The sequence below is a fragment of the Orcinus orca genome, chromosome 9 (assembly GCF_937001465.1).
Source record: "Orcinus orca chromosome 9, mOrcOrc1.1, whole genome shotgun sequence".
Classification (NCBI taxonomy): domain Eukaryota; kingdom Metazoa; phylum Chordata; class Mammalia; order Artiodactyla; family Delphinidae; genus Orcinus; species Orcinus orca.
Window position 1 is genome coordinate 22607057 of NC_064567.1, and position 25850 is coordinate 22632906.

At 37.9% G+C, this 25850-nt stretch overlaps 1 protein-coding gene across 16 annotated transcripts in view; it reads right to left on the reverse strand.

Moving 5' to 3' along the window:
• NRF1 (nuclear respiratory factor 1) overlaps nt 1-25850 on the reverse strand; it is a 136846-nt gene that overhangs the window by 95449 nt on the left and 15547 nt on the right. The window contains exons 1-2 of one of the 16 annotated variants that reach the window (XM_049714500.1): nt 14479-14804; nt 4164-4240 (exon numbers count right to left, since the gene is read on the reverse strand). The exons of 13 other annotated variants lie outside the window; for them this stretch is intronic. The gene's annotated coding sequence lies outside the window, so the exon portion shown is untranslated. Of the gene's footprint in view, nt 1-4163; nt 4241-10373; nt 10760-14478; nt 14805-25850 lie in introns of those variants that run through there. 2 more of the 16 variants (XM_033432471.2, XM_033432473.2) reach the window with 2 other exon arrangements.

The following is a 25850-nucleotide window of genomic DNA, read 5'->3' on the forward strand; positions in this document are numbered from 1 at the left end:
TAGGTCAAAATTTCACCAGAGCAGGAAAAACTTTAAAACAACTGCACAGGGGCTTCCCTGTGGCGCAGTGGTTAGGAATCCGCCTGCCAATGCAGGGGACACAGGTTCGAGCCCTGGTCTGGGAAGATCCCACATGCCGTGGAGCAACTGAGCCCGTGAGCCACAACTGCTGAACCTGCGCTCTGGAGCCCATGAGCCACAACTACTGAAGCCTGGGTGCCTAGAGCCCCTGCTCCGCAACAAGAGAAGCCACTGCAATGAGAAGCCCGCACGCCGCAACTAAGAGTAGTCCCTGCTCGCCGCAACTAGAGAAAGCCCGCGCGCAGCAATGAAGACCCAATGCAGTCAAAAATAAAAAACAAACAAAAACTGCACAAGAAAGTTTAGAAATAGTCTTGCCAGTTCAAGTTTAGAAATAGTCTTGCCTTGAGTGAGGCTAACTTCCTAATTTGGAGCATCTAAAACTAATTTATGACTGCAATCACACAATATTTTTCATTCCAATGTTGATAAAATTTATAAATGTTCATTAATAACAACCCAAGAAACCCAGTTAATAATAATGCTTTTATACAATATGTGAGAAAAACAAGCTTTACCACACAACTTCATAATGACTTGAGTGTGAGTGGATGGTTTTGTGAAAACAATATTCTAAGTTCACTGAGGGCAGGGCCTGGGTACATAAAGTCTCTATGAACAGCAGCCATCATAATTTGTTCCTTAATAAATGCTTGCGGGTAACTGGCTGCACATTGTACTTAGTAAAGCTAGACCCAGGCAATTACAGTTTCCACAATTCTCCATTAAGGTTGTGCTGGCCATTCATCTCATCTCTCAGCTTCCAAGCCCTCTATTCTATACTTGTTCTGAACTGCTCTATAGCCATCTCTGGGTTGGGTCAGCCAACCTTATTTACCAGACTTGTCTGCCAGCTTCACGTTAGGTTTAACCAAGGGGAGGCAACAGGTTAAGATGGGAAGAGGCGGGGAGAAGAGATTTTCTTGATGTTTTCATTCTTATTAAAGTTGCTCCAACAAGAGAGGACAGCCTCATGTGCCGACTCCAGCTGTGTCTCTTCTCCCCTGCTGGTTGAGTACCAGCTGCCTGGCATCCACGTGGAGGTGAGATTACCTGCTGTGTGGGGGCCCCTCCGAACTCCTAGGTTCTTCTATTCCATTCCCCCAGCCCAAGGGGTGGTTATTAAAATCTGGATTACTTTTGCTCTTTTAGTCTTCCAACACCTGTGTAACCAATTACATTCTCTGAAGTACCTCACATGGTTTACTGACTGATACAAAGGGAAGAAAATATGTACCTTTCTTGAAATTACTCATAGAGTGCTGGTAAGCAGCAAAACTTTACATTGATTTATATAAGTCAATACAATAAAATGTATTGACATTTTTATACTATCAGTAAAGTGATTCTAAGGACATTTTTATGAGGCTACCACTTGGGTTTGTTTCCATATGCCAATGGAAGTTGAATACAAAATCTTGAGTTTGATTAATCATTAAAAAGAGGCTAAGTTAGAGAGTATAAAATGCCTCAGGAAGAGAGAAATGGGACACAGAAGTGAGAAGAGGGTACAGACAGAAAAAGAAGTAGGAGATATACAAAAAAACTTTGATCTGTTTATGAGTCTGTCTTACCTGCTCTTTAAATAAGATACTTAATAAGTCTAACATTCCAGCAAACCACAAAATCAACATCACAGTAATAAAATAAGTGCTTTTTTATGGAAATAATAGTGACAAACAATCACAAAAAGATTTTTCATATTATTCAATGAATATACTGGGTCTGGTATTTGGACAAACCAAAGAAAATTGTGGTAGCAATGGCAGCTTTGACCTTCATCTACCACTCTAAGTTCTTGGCAGACTATATGGAGAGATCTATGCATATCTGCTGAAAATCAATAGTAGGTACTAACTATAATTTCCAGTGTGGCTTGAAGAGATTTAGAGTTTTGTTTTCTTGTTATACAACTAGGCCCAAAGAATCTAGTACAAGAGCATGCCAAGAGTATGCAAAGTGTCCTCTCCAACCCACCTCATTCCTGCTTAAAGGCTTATCCTCACTTCCATAGCAGGGTGGTTAAGAGTGCCAACTCTGGAGCCATAGTACTGGATTCGAATCCTTGCTCTGCCACTCACTACCACCTTAGACAAGTCCCACTTGACTCCTATGCTTTCGTTTCACCACATAAAAGGGATTAAAACAGGACATGTATATTATAAGTGCTAGATAAGTGTAACCTATTACTAGTAGTAGTACTATTCCACATAAAGACAGATAAAGCATAGAAATGTCAAAGGGAAAGTTACATGGGAGAAAAAATGCTTATAAATTGGGAGAAAAAAAATTTATACATTGGGAGAAAAAATGCTTATAAATCACAAACTAGGAGTTTTGACCATACAAGGACCTGTATCAGAACATAGTTATTTTCTGAAGTACAGACCCTTTTGAGGATGTGTGAAAGCTACAGAACTCCTCCCTAGAAAAATGCATATACACACAAAATTTTCCAAAATATTTCAACGTTCTTGGACTCAAATCACAAATAGGTTATTTCATGATGATATAGCTATACCAAAGCTGAAACACTAGAGGGTGCCACAACCAAAGAAAAATGTAAAGAAAGCACAGGGAATTTCAAGCTGCTTAAAATTCTTCAACTGGAATAAACATCCTTCCACAGAAAATAGTTAGGTGAATCTACTTCACCAAATACTTCAAAATACATCAACTCTTCTATAGGCTCTAGATCAGCACTGTTCAATAGAAATTTCTGTGATGATGGAAATGTTCTAAATTTGCACTGCGCCAAACAGCAGCCACCAACCAATGTGGCTACTGACATGAAATGTGACAACTGCGACTAAGGAACTACTTTTTTAAATTTTACTTAGTTTTAAATAATTTTAATATAAATAGCCACATGTGGCTGTGCCTATCACAATGAACAGCAGCTCTTCTACATTCTAGTTGTAAGTTTTGAAATTACTTGCTTCTAATTGTTGTTAAAGAAATTTCTAATACAGTAGGTTCATACAATATTTCAAGCAAATCCATCCCTTGGTGAAAATTCAACACTGCAAAGATAGGAGAAAAGGCTGTCCGTGTCTCTCCCTCACCCTGCAGGTGTTCACAATCAAAAGTAAAGCTTTCTTTTACTGATTATAGAAACCCTGCCTACCCAATTCCCTGACTGTATTTCTTAAAGACCCTGGGTTAAAAGAGCTTAAAAAAAAAATAAGTACAAATTGATAAAGTTAACTTAGAAGGCTTTTGCCTTTAAAAAAGCCTTTTCCAGGACTTCCCTGGCAGTCCAGTGGTTAAGACTCTGTGCTTCCAATGCTGGGGGCGAGGGTTCAATCCCTGGTCGGGGAACTAAGATCCCACATGCCATGCGGCATGGCCAATAAATTTTAAAAAATAAAATAAAAAAGTCTTTTCCTTAACAAATAAAAAAATCATATTCGAGTGATAATATCACCAAGGGCTAAAGGAGCACTGGGAAGAGAGGACTACAAGGACATCGAGTAGGTACCATGATGAAAAGGAGGACAGGGGCTTCCCTGGTGGCACAGTAGTTGGGAACTTGCCTGCTGGCGCAGGGGACATGGGTTCGAGCCCTGGTCCGGGAAGATCCCACATGCCGCGGAGCAACTAAACCTGTGCACCACAACTACTGAGCCTGCGCTCTAGACCCCGCGAGCCACAACTACTGAAGCCCGCGTGCCTTGAGCCCGTGCTCTGCAACAAGAGAAGCCACCTCAATGAGAAGCCCGCGCACAAAAAACGAAGAGTAGCCCCCGCTCACCGCAACTAGAGAAAGCCCGCACGCAGCAATGAAGACCCAATGCAGCCAAAAATAAATAAATTGAAAAAAAAAAAAAGAAAAGAAAAGGAGGACAGAGTCTTTAGCCAGGAGTTCGTCAGGTGCCACAATGAAAGGAGACTGCAGGCTGAGGCAACAGCTTGTGAAAGCACATGGCGCAGCAAGAGGACATGAATGAACACCCAGACTCAGGAGGAGTCTGGGGACCAAAGGAACAGCTCTCAGCTGCCTTTACACCAGAATCTTTCTTTACACTGTAATTTAACCTTCTAAAAATAAAGTGATTCTAAGAACACTGATGCTGACCCACCTGCCAAAGAGAAAAGTGGTCTCCACATTACAGCTTACAACCCTGTGTCTGTCACAGTGCCCTGAGTGAGAAGGTACCTAATGAATGTTGATGACAATGATAAAAATGATTAGAAAATGCATTCTCAAATATTCAGATGCTTATTAACAGCTACAAATATAAACAAAAAGCAGGTGAGTTGCAGAAGCTATCCCTGGATCAGAAACATGGTGGATAGGAAGTTTAGTAATGCCTAGGCATTTGCAAATGGGTAAGAATGCAGCTGGCTCTCTGCAGAAAAATCATTTCTCCACAGCTGCTCCCCAAATTACCAAAAAATAAGGAGCTGTCATGTGATAGCAGGATTAGAGGCTCCCTCAATTTCCATTAAGGAAAAATAACACAAATTGCCCCAAGACTCACCCCTCAAGCTCATGAGCACAAAGGACACTTCTATTCAAATCCTGCTTACTGTGAAATGTAGCATTGTTGCCTGGCTGCTTCTGTGGTGGGCCTCAATCCTGCTGGATTTGCCTTTACACAACCAACATTCAGTTAAAGCTGTTTCTTAGATTCTTCAATACCTGATTTTTCTTTTGAGATAACTGAACTAGGATAATATTTCTGGATAATATTATGAATGTATAAGTGTCAATACTATGGATCTAGGAATCTCTGCAATTCAATCATTCTCTCATTCATTCCACAAATATTTACTGAATTCTTATCAGGTACTCCTAGATTAGTTTAACATCAGTATTCCAAGAAAAACTATGACTGGCAATTCTAATTTTTTATCTTTAGTTTAAGAAATGTATTATCATAAAAGTGACACATGTTCTTTTTGGGTAAATGAGAAAATACAAGTCAGAAAAAACCAAAAAAGAAACAGAAATCACCACCACCTGAGATAGCTACATTACCAAATTAACAATTTGGTATACATGCTTCTAGCATTTTCCCCCTGAGTTTCTTAGATGCTTTTTTTTTGAAACAAAAGTGAAGCTGTTGTGTATATACTGTTGTAGAAATATTTTAAAATTTAATATAGAACAGAAATTTTCATGTTATTAACATTTTACATCATTTTTTAATGTTTACAGAGCATTCCCTATAAAAATGTACAGTAGGTATTTTACTAATTCCCTAAAGTTAAATCATTTAGGTTGTTTCCAATATTTCACTATTATAAATACCACTGTGATGACAAGTTTGATATTCAATAAATATCTGTTGAATAAATAACTTTACTAAGTTAAGTCTTTAAGTACATACCCAATTATTTCCTTAGCTTTTAAGAGACATAAAACTTTCAGTAGGTCTTCCCTGGTGGCACAGTGGTTAAGAATCCGCCTGCCACTGCAGGGGACACGGGTTTGAGCCCTGGTGCGGGAAGATCCCACATGCCAAGGAGCCACTAAGCCCGTGCGCCACAACTACTGAGACTGCGCTCTGGAGCCCGTGCGCCTAGAGCCCGTGCTCCACAACAAGAGAAGCCACCGCAATGAGAAGCCCGTGTACCACAACAAAGAGTAGCCCCCGCTCGCAACTAGAGAAAGCCCTGCGCAGTAACGAAGACCCAACGCAGCCAAAAATAAATAAGTTAATGAAATAAATTTTAAAAAAAAAACAAACTTTGAGTAATCGTATAGTTATGATTCTGGACATGCTATTATAGCAGGCACAGAAAGGTAATGTGGTAAAAACAGTAATCTAAACATAAAGGTGAGCACATAATACTTGGGGGATGCAAGACAAGATAAAAATATTAACCTTAATGATGTAAAAGTAGAGTATGGCTCCCAGAAGCTGGAATATAGAAAGAGGGTAGTGCAGGAGCACTTATAATGCCATTCTACAAAATGGCAAGTTGAGAAAGTTTAAAGTTGGTGGATCAAAAAATAAAAGTTTATCATTTATAATTATAAAGATAATTATTTAAAAACTTTCAAAAAGAATATAAATATCAAATAATGGGAGATGGAGAAAGGAGGGAGCAGAAAAAGTGACTTAAATTCTTATTTTTCATATCAAAAAAGTCCACAGATATTGTGTAAAGTTGATCAATCAAGAAACAGAAGTTTACACATACTATTAAGCTTTATGGAAGTTAATTCCAAGAGAAGCTAAAAACAGAAATAGTGAAATGGCTTTTTTCTTTTTTTTTTTTGCAGTATGCGGGCCTCTCACTGTTGTGGCCTCTCCCTTTGCGGAGCACAGGCTCCGGACGCGCAGGCTCAGCGGCCATGGCTCATGGGCCTAGTTGCTCCGCAGCATGTGGGATCCTCCCAGACCGGGGCACAAACCCATCCATCGGCAGGTAGACTCTCAACCACTGCGCCACCAGGGAAGCCCAGTGAAATGGTTTTTAAAGGTGGTCTCTGGACTGTAGGGCTAGGGATGGAAAGGAAAGAGAAAAGGCAGGAGACATTGTTTTTTTCATCATCAACTCTCCTCTGCTATTTAATTTGTTAGGAAGCACAAAGAATACCCTGATAAAATTGCCTGAAAAACCTGTAATTATTCACTTTGGATCCCCTAACTATATATATATCTTCTTACCTTGATAACCAGTCAGACGCAGCTGCTCACAGAGTTTTCCTTTAACCAGAGGCAAACTTAAAATGCCTAAGACCTTGGAGACTACCTAGTCTGATTTTCTCATTTTACAGATTAATTTGAGACCCAGAAAGACTAAGTGAGTTACCCAAAGTCACAGCTCTAGTTGGCGGCAAAACCAAAACTCGAACCCACATTCCCTGCCTTTTAATCAAGTGCTCCAACAGCTCCATCAGAGACCCACCCTTTGTGGGTCTCTAGCCATTACTGGCTTGGGCACGTTAACTTCTATCCCACACTATCATGTGTATATCTTCAACCCAAGGGTTTAACTGAGGGGCCAGTGAATTTGTATTATAAAATAACATGCATACTGAACTGCAGTGATTTTTCAAACTGCCCCTGCAGTAACCCATCCCAGTCCCTCTAACATGCCTTCCGTTCCCTTCACTCTTCAACCCTCACCATCACTGCCTTAGAGGATACAGCTGCTTTGAGGAATTGTTCCTATAGACTGAGAGGCCTGACAGCATGCTTCCCAGCCACAGGAATAAATGCAACTCATGAAGTTGCCAAAAAACAATGTCTTTTGAAGCTACTATCTTCTGTGAGCACCAGGGCAGTCAAATTATTTCATGTTTTTCTTCACCCATATTACATGTGTTTATCTAGCTAATCACACACTCCCACTTCCAATAGATGGAAAGGGAACAAAACTTTTTTTTTTAAAAAAAAGGAGGACAAGGGACTGACTTTTTTTTTTTTTAAATGTAGAACTGCGCTCACATTTTAATGTTTGTAATCATTATACCATTTTATAAAAATTATTTTAAAATGAATTTTAAATGGTATGAAAGTCCATTTATATAAATTATTATTTGTATAGATTATTATTTACATAAATTTAGAAACAATAAAAAATAAGTATATGCAGAAGAGTCAAGATCTAAAAACCAAAACCCCGGCTTCCGTGGTGGCGTATCGGTTGAGAAGCTGCCTGCCGATGCAGGGGACACGGGTTTGGGCCCTGGTCCGGGAAGATCCCACATGCTGTGGAGCAACTAAGCCTGTGCGCCACAACTACTGAGTCTGCACTCTAGAGCCCGAGAGCCACAACTACTGAAGCCCACGTGCCACAACTACTGAAGCCCAGGCGCCTAGACCCCGTGCTCCACAACAAGACAAGCCACTGCAATGAGAAGCCCACTCACCGCAACAAAGACTAGTCCCCGCTCGCCACAACTAGAGAAAGCTCATGCACAGCAACAAAGACCCAACACAGCCAAAAATAAATAAATTTATTTTAAAAATAAATAAATAAAAACCCAAACCCCAGTATTGACTGTTTTTTCCATAAATTGTGCACAATTTATGGACAGCGTATGTCTCACTAATTTAAAATAAATAACACTGAATGTTTAAAAGCATGCTTTCACACACATGGAGCTGTGCATAATGGGATCAGCGGGGCAACAGCAATACAGATTAATATTGAAAAGCAGGCTGAGCAGTGAGCCTAACACTTATCACTTCCTGGTTTACTTCCTGCATTTTACTTCTGATCCACTGTGAAACTGAGGGCTAAGGGACACATACATACAGTTTGATGGTGGCAACATCAATTGAGGCTTTTAAAAAAGTCAAACAATGTATATGAAAGCACCTTGTAACTGCAACATGCTAAAGAAACATAAGGCATTATTTTACTGTATTTTATTGTGGAGCAAGAAAGTGATGCAGAAGAGGAAATGATTGCTGCATCCATCCAGCATTTGAGTACCAGGATCTTAAGGGTTGGACCATAAGCAGCTCCAGGTCTAGTCAGAGAAAAACCATATAAACCAAAGCAGCCCTTCATACCTGTTTTGACTGGTCTGCAGTGTTTTTTGTTTGGTTTTTCAATGTGAATGAATTGCCAACATTTTAAAATAGGGAAATAAGAGTAAAAGTTCCAGACTTCTGACTTCTCTTGAAAAATCAGGAAGATCTGGGGACACCAGTAAGCAGTACTGTGTTAGAAGCTTGGGCTGGAGAGTCAGTTCTGTCATTTGTTAGTACGGTGATACTCAACCTCTCTATGTGCTTCAGTCACCCTATTTATAAACTGGTGATAATGTATTAATACCTTCCTCAAAGTGTTAGTGTGAGGATTAAATGAAATGAAGTAATTAAGTAAAGGACTCAGCAGAGTGCCCCGCCACCCCCAATAAATGCTAATTGTTATTATCATTTCAGATTGGCAACAACTGACTGGCTAGAGGGAGAAGAACATGCTCTTATCAACAAGATAATAGCAACAAAGACTCTACAATGCAATGTATAAATGCTAAGGAAGAAAATTACAGGGAGAATGGGGCTCAAAGGAGAGGGATGATAATCCAATCAATCAACAAATATTTAAGAAGGCATACAGATGGCTAAAAAGCACAGGAAAAGATGCTCAATCTCACTAACTGTTAGAGAAGTGCAAATCAAAATTACAGTAAGGTATCACCTTACACCGATCATAATGGCCATAAAAAAAAACCTACAAACGATAAATGCTGGAGAGGGTGTGGAGAAAAGGAAACCCTCCTACAGTGGTCGGTGGGAATGTAAATTGGAGAACAGTATGGAGGTTCCTTAAAAAACTAAAAATAGAGCTACCATATAATCCAGCAATCCCACTCCTGGGCATATATCAGGAGGAAACCATAATTCGAAAAGATACATGCACCCCGATGTTCACTGCAGCACTATTTACAATACACATGGAAGCAACCTAAATGTTCATCAACAGAGGAATGGATAAAGAAGATGTGGTACACATATACAATGGAATATTAGCCATAAAAAAAAAGAACGAAATAATGCCATTTGCAGCAACATGGATGGACCTAGAGATTGTCATACTGAGTGAAGTAAGTCAGACAAAGACAAATATCATATGATATTGCTTATATGTGGAATTTAAAAAAAGGGTACAGATGAACTTACCTACAAAAAAGAAATAGAGTTACAGATGTAGAAAACAAACTTATGGTTACCAGGGGGTAAGGGTCGGGGAGGGATAAATTGGGAGATTGGGATCAACATATACACACTACTATATATAAAATAGATAACTAATAAGGACCTAACTGTATAGCACAGGGAACTCTACTCAATACTCTGTAATGGGGGCTTCCCTGGTGGCACAGTCGTTGAGAGTCTGCCTGCCGATGCAGCGGACACGGGTTCGTGCCCCGGACCGGGAAGATCCCACATGCCGCGGAGCGGCTAGGCCCGTGAGCCATGGCCGCTGAGCCTGCGCGTCCGGAGCCTGTGCTCTGCAACGGGAGAGGCCACAACAGTGAGAGGCCAACGTACCGCAAAAAACAAAACAAAACAAAACAAAACAAAACAAAAACAAAAACAAACTCTGTAATGGCCTATATGGGAAAAGAATCTAAAAAAAAAGGGGATACACGTATAACTGCTTCACTTTGCTGGACACCTGAAACTAACACAACATTGCAAATCAACTATATTCCAAAAAAAATTTTTTTTTTAAATTACTGAGGACCAGGTTCTAGACAAGAGACACAGTGGTAAGCAAGAAGGCAGAGTCCCACCTCAAAGAACTTACATTCTGGAGGAGGGAGCCATGACAATAAAGACATAAAGGAATAAACAAGAATTTCTGGAATTGACGTGCTATGCAGAGGATAAAATAAGGCAATATGATAAGAAAATGCCTGGGGAGAGGGGTGGTCTCTGATGAGGCACATCTGATTTGCGACCTGAATGGGTGAGAAGAAGGCAGTCACAGGAAGAGCCTGGTAAAAAGGGAAACGGTGGAGGGAGACAAGATTGGAAAAAAATCACATAAAGCCTTTGTAGGCCTTGGAAAGGAGTTTGGATTTTATTCTGATCAGGAAAGATTTTACGGGAGTAGCTATTTGAGAGGTGCCGCTGGGAGCTGGGAAGGAGGGTGGGGTGGAAGTATTCGGAGCAGAGGAAACAGTGTGGCATATGGAACATGACTAAACATGGAGTACACCAGAGGTTCAGCTAGGGGGAAACCAGATGGTGGGGGCCTATGTGCTGTGCAAAGTAATCTGTACTTCATCTTATAGCTCAGTGGTACTTAATATTATGAAGATCCGTTTATAACAACGGAAGGAAGGAAGGAAGGAAGGAAAGGAAGGGAGGGGGGAAGGGAAGGAAGGCGGGAAGGGAGGGAGGGGAACCTCTACTACATGATAATTGTATTTATTCAGAAAACCAGATAATGAAAAGAGTACACTATAAATTACTTAATTTATTTAAAACTCAAATGTAAGCAATACTTTTGAGAGACAGTATTATCTACTCAGTCTACAAATAACCACAGGTCACAAAAGCCCACTGCTATAACCCCTGGCCACCCTTAGGGTACTAGGTTATAGGATGAAGCACTGCTAAAGGTGATAAGGAGCAAACATTCCTCCCAGCTGTGTGAAGAATCGCTTGGGAAGGACTGAGCCTAGACTGACTAGTTACCAAACCAGTCAGGTAACTAATTCAGTGGTCCATGAGGGAGCACTAATGGGGGCCTGAACTAAGACAGTGTGGTGAAATATTTAGGGGGTGAAAATGGAAAGGATTTAGTGAACAACTGGATGTGAACAGTGAAGGAAAGGTAAGTCCAGGATGATGCCAATGTTCTGGCCTGGGTTAAAGAGTGGCTCATTAAACAAGACAAGGAATAGTAAAAGAGCAGATTTGCAGAGGACGACAGTGCGTAACAATATTTATATGAACTGTCCAATGAGATACCCAGATCTGGAGCTGTGATGCAGGAGCCTGTGATGCAGGTGTAAGTTGATCTCCATCAACAAGGAGATGGTAATGAAAGCACAGAGCATGAATAAAATTGACCAGGAATAATATGTAAAATGGGACGATAAAAGAAGCAAGGAAACTTAGGGATATTCAAAGGAGCATATAGAGGAAGGAAAAAAACAACAACGTGTGAACACAAATGAGAAGTTGGAAGGAGAAATGAGAATCAGGAGATAGTAAGTGTCATGGTAGGCAAATGAAGAGAGAAGTCAACAATATCAAATCTGGTGGAAGAAGAATTGAGATAACGACTTGCCAAGAAATTCAATTCATTCATTCATTCATTCAATACATACTTAAAAATCACCTACTGTGTGTCAAGCATTGATGTAGACACAGGAGACAGCAATGAATAAAAAAAAAGTCCTCCCCTTCTTGGATTTTACATCCTACCAGAGGGAGATAAACTAATCAAATATATACATAATATTTTAGGGAGAGGAGAGGTACGGACAAGAGAGGGTGCTGGCCAAGAAATGCCTTTCTGACAAGATCTCTCAGTTCACATCTGTAGGAGTGAGGGAGACAGCATGAAATACTTGGGCGGAAGAGTATCCAAGGCAGCAAGAACAGCAAATGCAAAGATGCTGAGACAGGAGCATGCTCGGTGTGATCAAGGAACAGCAAAATGGCCCGTGTGCCTGAAGCACCCTAAGCTAGGGGAGAAGAAGCAGATGAGGTCAGACAGTTTAGCCAGGATCAGGCCTGTGGGACCTTGAGGGCTACTTAAGACCTTTGGATTTTATTCTGAATGAGATGGGAAACCCTTGGAAGATTTTGAGCAGGGGTTAAGATGTAAACTGATTTTCTTATTTACATTTTTAAAGGGTCACCTGGGCTGCTATATGAGAGTAGACTGAAGGGAGGAAAGGGTGGGAACGGGAAGACCAATTATAAGGCTACTTTAAGATGAACATGGCTTCAGGACTTCCCTGGTGGTGCAGTGGTTAAGAATCCACATGCCAATGCAGGGGACACGGGTTCGATCCCTGGTCCAGGAAGATCACACATGCCACGGAGCAACTCAGCCCGTGAGCCACAACTACTGAAGCCCGCACTCCTAGAGCCCGCGCTCCACAACAAGAGAAGCCATCGCAATGAGAAGCCCACGCACCGCAACGAAGAGCAGCCCCTGCTCGCCGCAACTAGAGAAAGCCTGTGCGCAGCAACGAAGACCCAATGCAGCCAAAAGTAAATTAAAAAAAAGATGAACATGGCTTGGACCAGGGTAGCAGCATCAGAGGTGATAAGAAATAGTTAGATTCTGCATGTTTTAAAGGTACAGCTGCCAGGATTTCCTGACAATTGGGATGCATGGTAGAGTGAAAGAGAGAAGTCTAAAAATGACTCCAAGGTTTTTGGTTTGAGCAACTGGAAGAACTTAATAGGCATTTACTGGGATGGGAATGAATGTCAGAGGAACAACTGAGATGCCTATTTTTTTAATATATATATATATATATATGTATATCTCCACGTGGAAATGTGAGTAGGATATTGTGAATTGGAGGCTTAAGTTTTCTATTTTTAAAACTGCTTTTAGATGCTTTTAAATGCTTTTTAACATTTGTTTTTGCTCCTTTTTGGAAGAATATAATTAAGAATTGCACTTATATTCTTAGAAATATTGAGGTAAACATTTATTATTTAGGTTCATTCACTTCTGGACAAATCAGCTATAGAAGTGCCACTATTACCCTTTCTAAGGTAACAATGTAACACTAGGTCACAATTATCTATCATATCTCAGATTTCTGTCAAACATTTTTCTTTACGGATGTCAAAACAGTCTATGAAAACAAGATAACTAAGTTAAAGTAACTATGTTGGAGAGATTCAAGGATGTGCTCTATAAATTACTATATGAATACTCTTTCTTTCTTCATTTTCCTTTTCTTTCTTTCCCTGATAGCTGTAGTGCAAGGAGAAAGAGGCCAGAACTTGGAGTGAGAAATGCGTGGTTTTGATTTCTAGTTGCATAATCTTGGAAAATCATAAAATCTCTATGAGCTTCTGATTGATCATCTGCAAAACTGACAAGGATGATGCCTGCCCCATGGGTTAGTAATAGTAATAATAGCTAACACTTATTGAGCCTTTACTATGTGCTAGGTGCTTTTCTAAGTACCTTTACATATATAATCACATTATAATGTATAATGTAATCCTCACAACTCTAAGAGGTATTATTATCTTCACTGTCATGATGAAGTGAGGCACAATGAGGTTAAGTAATTGCTCTAAAGCAAACAGGAAATGAGTGACAGAAACAAAATTTAAGTCTTGTCAGTGTGCATAATAGTGATTTACAGTTTATAAAACATGTTCATATTTTGTTTGTGTTTTTTTTAAATTTATTTATTTATTTATATTTATTTTTGGCTGTGTTGGGTCTTCGTTTCTGTGCAAGGGCTTTCTCCAGTGGCGGAGAGCGGGGGCCACTCTTCATCGCGATGCGCGGGCCTCTCACTGTCGCGGCCTCTCCCGTTGCGGAGCACAGGCTCCAGACGCGCAGGCTCAGTAGTTGTGGCTCACGGGCTTAGTTGCTCCGCGGCATGTGGGATCTTCCCAGACCAGGGCTCGAACCCGTGTCCCCTGCATTGGCAGGCAGACTCTCAACCACTGCGCCACCAGGGAAGCCCCATATTTTGTTTTTAAAGGTAGGTACAGCACAGTATTAGAATGATCAATGTGAAACAGGTCCAAAACAGTCAAATATCATCAATTTCACATGGTTCAACCAAAACTATTATGCTATAGCCACTTAAAAAAATGAAACATGAAAATGTTTTTTAACTGTAAAGCACAATGGAAGGTATCATTTTTAAGCAACAATAAATAGAACCACACTAAGAATTAACACAATTGTGAAAATGAAAGTAGTATGAAAGGGAACAGACAGTAAATACAGGAATCTGTTCAAATTACACACCACTCAATGATGGATAGTCAATGTGAAGTCCGTTATATATCCAGCCCAGGTTTCCATTTGCAGCCTTGGTATTTTTGAGGATTAATCTTCTGAAAGATATGGAGACAATCTCAAGCAGACATCACCTTCCCCATGGCACTCATTACCCCCCGATGTAATATTTATTTACCTTTTTAGATAGTAAGTAAGCTCATGGGGGCAAAGATTTTTCTGTTTTATTCAATGCTTTATCCCACCACCTAGAACTGTTCAAGGCTCACAATAATCACTCAAATTTGTTTATTGAATGAGTGAGAAATTAGAACTTTCTAAGCTGGACAATAACATATGAAATACATTTTAAGACAAAGAGTACTCAGAGATTTTGTAACGTAAACAACAACAATAAATAAACCTTTCTAAATAGTATAATAATGGTCCCTACCATAAACACTTCAGAAAGTGTCAGACATCTAAATTTGAATAGTACCTATTCAAAAATTAAAATCCCTATATTTACTTTGTGAGTAAATTAAAACAAAGTATATCTTGAATTACTTCTAAAATTAAAATTAGAATAGCAAATAATCAAAGTTTCAGGCATAGTAGTAAGAAGGAAAAATTATCTTAGAATCCTGACAAGGAAAGGAAGTTAGAGAAAAGTAAAAAAGCACATGTGTTTCAAGAATAAAATTTACAAAGTGGTTGAATATAAAATTAAAATTCCTTAAAACTGGGAATAACATTTCCATTTTTGAATTTGTTTAACCTGTACAAGATTTCCCTAAACTTAAAAGGGGGAGGAAGAAATGCTATCCTAAGTTTCTAATGAAATATAAGCTGCTTAAATAACATTTACACTATATTTCCTGTTCAAAAAAAAAAAAAAAATCACCAAAATTTTTCCATGACTATGGAAATGTTACATCCATTTAGAATAAGTTATTTGAAAAATTACAGAGCACTACATAAAGAAAAAATAATAATCATCCTATAAGAATAAAAAACATTTTCCTCACTACCAATTTCTCAGTGTGATTGTTGATAAAATTCTAAAAATCAGAAGGGGAAAAGGGACCATCAAATGTAATTTACCACAAATATTTATCAGCAGCCACTTAGTCCTGACCACAACAGACGTCCTGCAGCTAGCTGGCTGTCAAACCACCAAAAGCTGCTTGTCATCCACCTTCCTGGCGCTTAGAACTAAGCTCACTTGGGTCAAAACAAGTCAACTACCTTTCTCATCAGTAGTAATATACTGGAATAAAAGTATAATTCTGTCTGCCAAGATTCTGTTCTTAAGAATAGTCTTGTAACTATTAAAAGGGGACATTAAATTAGAGCTATTGAAAAGGGTTATCTGCATCTGTAGCTTGACTGGGATAATACTTCTGAGGTCTTGATGTGTAATCAAACCAGAGGAAAGAGAAGTAACTGGAAAAATCAACAAATATCATAACCCCCAAAAAGAGTGAATAAAGAGTAAACTATCGAAAAAAATGCATATGCCAGTAGTAATATGTAAATAAAAGTAGGTTCATACTTTAGAATAGATTCCATGTATTGTGCAACAAGGAATATTCACACTGAGTATAGTTACAAATCATTAGTCAGAGAAATATTACATAAGTATTAAAGGATGAAGTAGACTGATGTGTACTGACACAGAAAATGTCCACAATATACAGCTGTAAACTGGGGAGAAACCCAACAAAACAAAACACCCCAGGTTATAAAATATGCTAGAATAAGTGTGGTCTCATTAAAATAAACAAACAAACAAATAAATTACAGATATGGCTATGGAAAAACAAAAGAATCTAGAAAGGTATACTGAAACTGTTAAGAATGCTTTTCTTCTGTGCATAATGGAATTATGAAGACTTCTTGTTTTACAGATTTTTTTTCTCCCTTTAAAACAATAAGCATGTAGTTACTTTTATAATGAGGGGACTGGAGGGGTGGTTAATCCCAGATCTGGGAAAGAAAAGACAAATAGTATAATAAGCCCCTCTACCCCTTCACCAAATGAAAAATCTGAGGGTGACCTCTAAGCTCATGGAATCAGAGAGACTCATATAAAGACCATCAAAGCTGCCCAATGTCCTCTGGGTACTCTTTCTTTAAAAAGAATCCTACGTAGAACCTCAAAATATAAGATAAAAGTGGAACACTTCTTATTGAAGGAGCTGGGGAATGCTGACAGCTATAGGCATTCATCCCCCTCACCTCCTGCAATACCCTCTGAGACTCAGGACTCCACAGAGCACAAGTGGAAACTCCCTAATTAATGCAAGTCTTCCATCGTGCAGTTGGGAAACTGAGACCCAAGAATTAGCCTCCTATTAAGATATCTGCCTAACAGACAGGCTCCAGGGTTATTTTATATACTAGGCATTATAGACACAGTCCTTGGGGCCTGCAAACTTTTCAAATACATACAGAAAAGTTTAGAGAAAGCTGAAAACACAAAAGAACTGGCTCCAAAATACCAAAAGAATGAATAATCAAAATTAATAAATGTCCAAAAAAAGAAAAAGAAGAAAAATAGATATAAAGCTTCTTTATATGTTCAACATGAAAGCACACTACAGCTCCCTAGTGGCTCTGCAACTGTACATGTTTTTCTATTATCTGAGGTTCCTGTTTAGCTATACATATCCATCAAAGTAACACAAGCTGGCATCTGCCACTGAGAAAAAGAAGTGGAAAAAAAAAGCAATAATGGAGAGACATTGTTTTGGAAACTGCAAAGAGACAGAAAAGATATGTTAATCAAATAGGTGGATAACTAGAGATTCAAGGGATAATGAAGTCTGTCCTCGGAGGGTAAAATCAAATTCCAAAAAACTCAAGCAGCTAAAATAATGAGCAAAATATCACAGGATAAATTTTAATAAACATAAACATAATATTCTGAACTTTGGCTTAAAAAAACCCATTGCAGAAGAACATAGGATGGTGAAGACTGTGTCATCACAAGAAAAAACAAAACAAACAAAAACTCAAGGGGTGCTGGAAATAATATGGAAATAGTATGGAAATAAGCACCATGCCAAGCATCATACGTAAAATATGGATAATGAAAGCATCAACCTGATCACACTTGTATTTACTGCTTGGCACTACACTTTTTTTTTTGAGTAAAATGTTTTTTATTCTTATCTGTTGATTAGAAGAAAATGAATAGTAATTTTAATATGGGTGTGAAAGGATACTCTACCTGCACTTTACCCTCCCTTCCCTTACTACTCAATATTCACCACTGTCTCTAGGTCAGGAATTATATCCTTTTTGGGATTATGTTTTTAAATTGTCATTTTGGGAGCATTTATATTACCTCAAGACCCAACTTAAGAACTAGACATTTCCTGTTGTCATTGTACTTTTTAAAGCCATAGATTATATTTCACTGGGACTGTGAAAAAGCCAGTATTATAAAGAATAGTTAGAAAAATATATATGTCTAAACCTAGAAAAGAAAGGGCTTTAGGAAAATGACCTCTTATTACATATTAAAGAATTATTATGAGGAATTATAAATATCATGTGGCCCCAATAAGAACAAATAGCCAAGAAGTTAGGGTAGACAGGGCAGAATTGTGGCCAATATAGATCATTCTTCTAACAGGGGTGTGAAAACAGCAGGTTGCCAGGAAGCAGTGAGCTCTCCCATCAATAGGTATCTTCATGGAAAGCAAAGACAACCACCTGGGGGCATGGGAGAGGTGGGCTTTACACATATACTAACAAGCCAGCATGCAGAAAGTAAGGGAGCAAAAAACAAAACAAAACAATACAACTCTAAGATTCTGCACCAGGAGATTTTGAACCACGGGGTCCACAAATGTGTATCAGGAAGACTGTCAGGTGAACTGGATACATACCCCAAAGAAGATTTGATACAGTTCTTGACCTTCATCTACTGAGAGAGTATAATCTATTGACACATAATTTTGCTGCAGTTTGGGGTATGTACAAATGTACACACAAACAGAATTACACAGATACTATAAAACAAGCTTTAACTAAAGGTTTTGTCCTCTTTGAGAACTGTAACAGCAGAAACTGAAAGGTCTTCCTAGAGAAATGTAGGGAAAAAAACAAAACTCTTCTGCTAGCATAGACTTAAACCATTTTAAATCAGTTTCCTTATTTTTAAATTATAAAGCAAAGAAGGTTTTATTAATGTACTGCTCCTCTAATCCCATCTTGGAAGATCTGTACAGTGAAGCTAATCATGCAACAACTTTACTAAATGCTGCAATCGTAACCATCCATAACATGGTTATGGGAAAGGGTTTTAGTTTTGTCTTATTTGCCTTTTATATCAGTACACTAACTACCAAATGTAAAATAGATAGCTAGTGGGAAGCAGCCGCACAGGGAGATCAGCTCTGTGCTTTGTGACCACCTAGAGGAGTTGGATAGGGAGGGAGGGAGGCGCAAGAGGGAGGGGATATGGGGATATATCTATACATATAGCTGATTCACTTTGTTATACAGCAGCAACTAACACAACAATGTAAAACAATTATACTCCAATAAAGATGTTAAAATAAATAAATAAATAAAAATAAATCACTACACTATTCTAACAAGCATAGCTCTCTCATTCCCCAGGCCAAAGCAAGGAGAAGCAGTAAGGAAGAATAAAGAGTAAGAACAATAAGGGAGAACAAATAAAACAAATAAATAAAAGAAAAAGCAGACAAGAACAAAGTGCAAACAGCTGGTATTATTTATGAAGGGACAACCAGTCCTAAGACCTCAATTGCTTGTAAGGGCATCATCCTATCATAGGACAGGCATTCATTCCTTTACATACCTGACAAATGTGCTTTTGAAAAAGCATAAGCAATGTAAAAATACATATGTCAGTCACTTTGGAAGACAGTTTGGCAGTTTCTTACAAAACCAAACATACTTTTACTATATGATCCAACACACTCCTTGGTATTTAGCCAAATAAGCTGAAAACTTATGTACATGCAAAAACCTGCACACGAATGTTTATACCAGCTTTATTCATAACTGCCAAAACTTGGAAGCAATCAAGATGTCCTTCAATAGGTGAATGGATAAACAAAATGTGGTATATCCATACAATGGAATATTATTCAGCACTAAAAGGAAATGAGCTATCAAGCCATGAAAAGACAGGGAGGAACCTTAAATGCATATTACTAAGTGAAAGAAGCCAATATGAAAATGAAAAGGCTACATATTCTGATTCCAACTATATGAAATTCTGGAAAGGGCAAAACTATGGAGACAAGAAAAAGCAGTGATTGCCAGGACTGGGGGTGGAGATGGGGGAAATGAATAGGCAGAGCACAGAGGACTTTTAAGGCAGTGCCAATACTCTTCATGATATAATGATGGATATGTCATTATATTAATACATTTGTCCAAATCAACAGAAATATACAACACCAAGAGTAAACCCTAAAATAAACTACAGGCTTTGGGTGATTATGATGCGTTAATGTAGGTTTATCCTTTGTATATAGGAAATCTCTGTACCTCACTCTCAATTTGTTGTAAATCTAAAACTGCTCTTGGAAAATGAAGTCTTAAAAAAATGAAAAAGAAGCCTACAATGACTATTTGTGTGCCGTTTACACCAAAATACTAGGTACTGATTATAATTTTATCTTTTCTTGGCAAATAAATGTCATGGTGGAAAGCACTGATTACTGAACAGTTCTGAATTTCTTTTGACCTAAGTGCCTCTGAACTCCTGTGCACTTTTAGTTAGACCTTTATTAGCATACCATTCCACTGGGAGGAAGGAAACAGGAACAGCATGACACAAAATTTGAGACAAATGCCATCACAGGCTACTGCTGGCAAACATTAGCTCCATCAAATTATTATTTAAAGTGAAGAAGGAAAAGTCATAGGCATTTCTCTCACCAGGGACAGTGTTAGGAAAGCTCCACCAGCAACAGTCTCTTCATTAGATGAAGTTGACCCACCCCCGATTTCTTCAGTCTTTCCCCACCACCATGCATCCTATACATTCAAATGTATTCAACAGTATATAACTATTATTAACTATACATTATGTATATTATATATAAATTATATATTTACATTTATATGTAAATTGTAAAATATATATACCATAACATAATATAACTATAAAGCTATTCAGCATTATCTAACTACAGGTTATGATGATTTAGTTTGGAGGAGTTCCTGACTACACCTGAAAATCCCTGTACCCCACCTCTACCATGGAACATTGGTGTTTGACATATGTATTTTTCCCATTAATATATTTTATTTTTAGAGCAGTTTTAGGTTTATAGAAAGCTGAAGCAGAAAGTACAGTGAGTTCCCATATAACCCCTTCACCACTTCTCCCTCTCCTATTAACAACCTGCTTTTAGAGTGGTAAATTTGTTGCAGTTGATGAACCAATATTAACTAAAGGCCATAGTTTACATTAGAGTCCACTCTTTATGTTATACAGTCTATGGGTTTTGACAGGTGTATTATCACGTACCCTCCATTTGAGTATCATACAGAATGGTTTTACTGCCCCCAAAACCCCATGCTCCCTCTCTCCCTTCTCCCAAACCCTGGCAACCACTGATCCTTTCACTATCTCCACAGTTTTGCGTTTCCCAGAACTTCATAAAGCTGGAATCATACACTATGTAGCCTTTTCTGGTTGGCTTCTTTCATTTAGTAATATGCATTTAAGATTCCTCCACGTCTTTTCATGGCTTGATAGCTAACTTCTTTTTAGTGCTAAATAATACCCCATTGTATGGAGGTACCAGTTATGAATTCTTTCTTTCATGGATCATGGCTTTGGTATTGTATCTAAAAAGTCATCACCATACTCAAGGTCATCTAAGTTTTCTCCTATGTTATCTTCTAAGAGTTTTATAGTTTTATGTCTTACACTTAGGTCTGTGATCTATTTTGAGTTAATTTTTATAAAGGGTATGAAGTCTGTGTCTACATTGATTTTTTGGCCGGTAGATATCCAGTTGGTTCCAGCACCATTTGTTGAAGACACTATCTTTGCTCCATTGTATTGCCTTTGCTCCTTTGTCAAAGATCAGCTGACTATATTTATGGGGATCTATTTCTGGGCTCTCTATTCTGTTTCATTGATCTGTTTGTCTATTCTTTTACCAATACCACACTGCCTTGATTACTGTAGCTTTATAGTGAGTCTTGAAGTCAAGGAGTGTCAGTCCTCCAACTTTGTTTTTCTTTAATACTGTATTAGCTATTCTGGGTCTTTTGCCTCTCCATATAAACTTTAGAATCAGTTTGTTGATAACCAGAAAATAACTTGCTGGGATCTTAATTGGGACTGCACTGAATCTTCAGATTAAGTTGGGAAGAACTGACATCTTAATACAATTGAGTCTTCCTATCCATGAATATGGAATATCTATTTTAGTTCTTCTTTGATTTCTTTCATCTGAGCTTTGTAGTTTTCCTCATATAGATCTTGTACATATATTAAATGCATACCTAAATATTTCATCTTTTTCATTTTTAATCAAAAAGTTAAAACCAAAAAAGTACTTAATGTTTAAAGAGATAAGCATCAAAATCTGATAATTTTGTTTACTAGAAAAATCTCTCAGATAAGTTTAAAAACATGTTAAACAATACTACCTAACTCTTCCCAGATATCACTTACACAGTGTTTCCATACTAAGAAATATGCCATCAGTATTCGATATAGATAGTAAATTTACCAGGTATATGTGGAATACCTGGTATATGTGGAATACCTAATATGGAAAGCTCATTTTCTTTTCTTTTTCAACTAAAATACGATTACAGCCCTTATGTGGCTGTTTTGCAATTTTATGTAATCCATAAAACTGTGTCCCATTCATATTAAAAGGTACCCAGAAAATACATAAACTTAAGTGGGGGGGGGAATCAAAGGAAAAAAAATTAACTGTGGTATCTCTGGATGGCAGAGCTACAAATTTTTTCATCTTCATATTTTCTTTTATTTTCAAACTTCTCTACAAAGATCATATATTACTTTCACACTCCATTAAATCAAATATTATATAGCATGTAAAATGAGTAAACTATAACTACATGCCTCAATAAAGATTAATCTCGGGCTTCCTTGGTGGCGCAGTGGTTGAGAGTCCGCCTGTCGATGCAGGGGACACGGGTTTGTGCCCCGGTCCGGGAGGATCCCACATGCTGCGGAGCGGCTGGGCCCGTGAGCCATGGCCGCTGGGCCTGCGCGTCCCGAGCCTGTGCTCCACAGCGGGAGAGGCCACAACAGTGAGAGGCCCGCGTACCGCAAAAAACAAAAAAACAAAACAACAAAAAAAATAAAGATTAATCTCATATAACTTTAAAAACATACGAAACAATATGATATCTTTCCTATGGATACAACACATAAAGGTATAGTTTTTCTGTTTTTGTTTTTTGATACAGGGGAAAGGTAAACATCAAATTCAGAATAATGGTTACAGCTGGGAAGGGAAAGGATGAGGAAGGAATGCCCAGGAGGCATTATTATCTGTGATTTTTTTTAAGTTGGGTAGAAGATACATGGTATTCATTATATTGTTCTATATCCTTATTTATGCCTGAAGTATTTAACAAATTTTTAAAGGTAGCAGCTATAGAAGTCATACCAAAGTAGTAGTACTTAACCCTAATCTCCTCAAACTACTTAACTAGGATATGGTACTAGAGGAATAATAGATACAAATATATCTTCCATAAAGGATAAAATTCTTTGAAAAATTTAAAGTAGGAGTCCTGAAAGTGGGTTTTCATGTGTATATTTACAAGCAAATAACAATCTGAAATCTATATTCCATAAAATATCTGCAGCAACCATTCCAATCTGTGCCTTGCACACAGAGTTCAAAATTAAATCTGTTCAGGAAATGTAATAGATAAATTATTTTTAATTTGACCTTATTTTACATTTCCACTTACAACTCTGTTTGAAAGCAGACATTTTACTTTGGTCAGTTTTAAAACAGTATTTAGTCTTTTAAGGATGTCATAAAAATAACCTTATTTTTATGACATCCTTAAAAGGTGACTGGTATTTTCCAGTTTGATTTTACATGGTTTCTAACCAGGACATGGCACCTATGACAAGAAGCACAAGTGGCTCTCACATAGTAACACACCCCTGTACTAGCTGAATCCTCTCATGCTGTTACATAGGTATGATGATGACCAAAGTTTAGGTAATGCCTACCCTACCCAACTTTTTGGGAGTATCCATTGTAAATTGAAGTAATGACCTTCAGGGACAAAAGGTAAATTCACAAGATGTTTGAAGGAACTTCTTAAAGTAGACTCAGTAACTTTTAACATGAAACAAAAAAACTGTGTGGTTTTGATTGTTAGAAATGCCTTAACTTATCTCTTACAATCTTTACTTGAAATAGGAGTAAAAAGTTTTTTAAAAGTTGGGATTGGGGGTGGGAGTAGTGGAAGGCCTGGGATGGTTTAGAACTAATACTGTTCCTTCCCATTTCCACCCCCAATTTACTACCCATTCCTACATCCTAGCCCTAAACTAGAAATAGACTGTAACAAACAAATCACTTGAAAACAAGAGGAGGAGTATTATTTAACAAAATTTGAGATTATCAAAATGTAGCTAGATGAACTGAGGCTTAACACACTAAAAGAGGGTATATCACACCATCTTATCACCCAATTTCTTGCCCCAAAAATACATAGTAGGGTATTAACAGGACAGGTTTCCTTAAAGAGGAAAATGACTACCTGGGTCTGCAGTTTATATAGACCCAGGACTTTTAGTCACTATTCTTCAAAAAAAGTGATTTGTTTTTAACATTCACTGTCAGTAACTCTTTTTGAAAAGACTTTACTAGATTAAGCACAACCCACGACCTACTGAAATTTAAATGAGATGTTTGCTTTTCAGATAAGATCCATCTTACTTGAGGATCCTCTCTTAGACCGCTACAAATTAAAGGACCCAAAAAGTAGAGGACTCATTAACAGAAACCTAACAAGGCTGAAATCGCTGGCTGTGTAGGAACTTGTACATGTGTATCCTTTTCCTGTGCATTCCTGAAATCAGTTAGTTCTAATTTCAACATCACCTTATTTGTAGTTATTTCATCATTTGCATTTACCAAGTATATTATCATCCACATTCCATTAGCTCAACTTATTCTCACCAATGTCTGTGGGAAAGCTGCCTGATCAAGATTGCTTGGATGGATGTAGGCTGCTACATAATTTTACTCACCAAGTTTTGTCCTGTTTAAATGTCATCAAATCACATTCATAAAACAAATATATATTGAGCACCTTTTCTGTGAAAAATCCTGGATCAGAAACTGAAGGGGGATATGTGGGGTGATTAGTCTAACCCTCAAATAGCTTACAGCAGCAGTTCTCAAAGTGAACCTTATAACCCTGGGAATCCCTGTGATTTCTTCAAGGGATCAGTGAGGTCAAAACTATTTTCATAATAACTAAGACATTCTTTGCCTTTTTTCACTGTACTTATATTTGCACTTAGAATGCAAAAGCAATGGTAGGGTAAAACTACTGGCATCTTAGCACAATTAATTAAAGGCAATGGCACCAAACTGTACTAGTCATCATTATATTCTTCACCTTCATGTATTCACAGTAAAAGGAAAGAGTCAATTTCATAATTTAAGAATGTGCTGATGAAAGAGTAAAAATTATTAATTTTATTAAATCTTCACCCTTGAATTCATGTCTTTTTACTATTCTGTGCAATCAAATGGAAAGTATACATACAGCACTTCTGCATTCGGAAGTGTGATGGCTATTTCAAAAAGCACATAAACCATGCTTTGAGTCGCAAACTGAATTACCCACATTTTCCCCCAAGGAATACCATTTTTACTTGAAAGAGTAGCTGACAAACTGTATGGCTATTCAGACCTGGGTAACTGATAGTTATTTTCTCAAAAATTAACAAAGTGAGCCTATCACTTCAAGGAAAACAACTGAGAGCATTTGTTGTCAATGATAAAACTGGGTACTTCAAGTGATAATTAGAATTTTGGAAAACTTGTATCTGCCACAGTGAGCTTGATAGCCTTCCATTCTTAAAAGTCTTTTCTAAAAAAAAAAAAAAAAAGTCTTTTCTGATGAGATCAGTGGTAGTGTTAATGAATGTGATTTTTGTGTCAACATTTAGAAGATCTGCATAACTCAGTAAACTAATATTTTCCAAATGATCAATGTATGATGTTACAAAATTATGCATGGATTAAAAGATCCATTCAAAGTGCATGATAAACCAATAGATTTTAACATAACAAAGCACAGATATGGTTTCAGATTCCACATTGCAATTCACCTTTAAGAAATTAACACTGCTGAGTTTTCATGTAATATCA